Source organism: Penaeus monodon, chromosome 21, assembly GCF_015228065.2.
Source record: "Penaeus monodon isolate SGIC_2016 chromosome 21, NSTDA_Pmon_1, whole genome shotgun sequence".
In the NCBI taxonomy this organism is placed as follows: Eukaryota; Metazoa; Arthropoda; class Malacostraca; order Decapoda; family Penaeidae; genus Penaeus; species Penaeus monodon.
In genome coordinates, this window is record NC_051406.1 from 42,535,263 (window position 1) to 42,535,588 (window position 326).

At 29.4% G+C, this 326-nt stretch overlaps 1 protein-coding gene across 3 annotated transcripts in view; it reads right to left on the bottom strand.

Annotated features, from left to right (window-relative positions):
• Positions 1-326, bottom strand: part of LOC119586520 (rab GTPase-activating protein 1-like) — a 36,962-nt gene that overhangs the window by 22,475 nt on the left and 14,161 nt on the right. The window lies entirely within an intron of this gene.

A 326-nucleotide genomic window follows, 5' to 3' on the forward strand; every position in this document is an offset into this window, starting at 1 on the left:
TCAACATTTTTGGGTGCTTCTTTGTATATAATTTTGCCCTTTAAACTCCTGGCAGAAACCCTGATAAAACTAAATTCAATCTACACCTGATTACAAGCTTGCTAATTCATGAATCAAAATGAAAAAAAAGGAAAATTTTCATGTATAACTTGAAAGAACATGATCAATTCTAAAGACCAAGACGAAATCTTAACAAACAAATTCATTATGCATTACATGAAAAACTGACCTCACAAAAAAGAATACTCCCAGTTAACAAACACACAAAAATATGTACACTTACAATAATAATACAAACAAATCTTGATAAACTTCACCACTTTGTC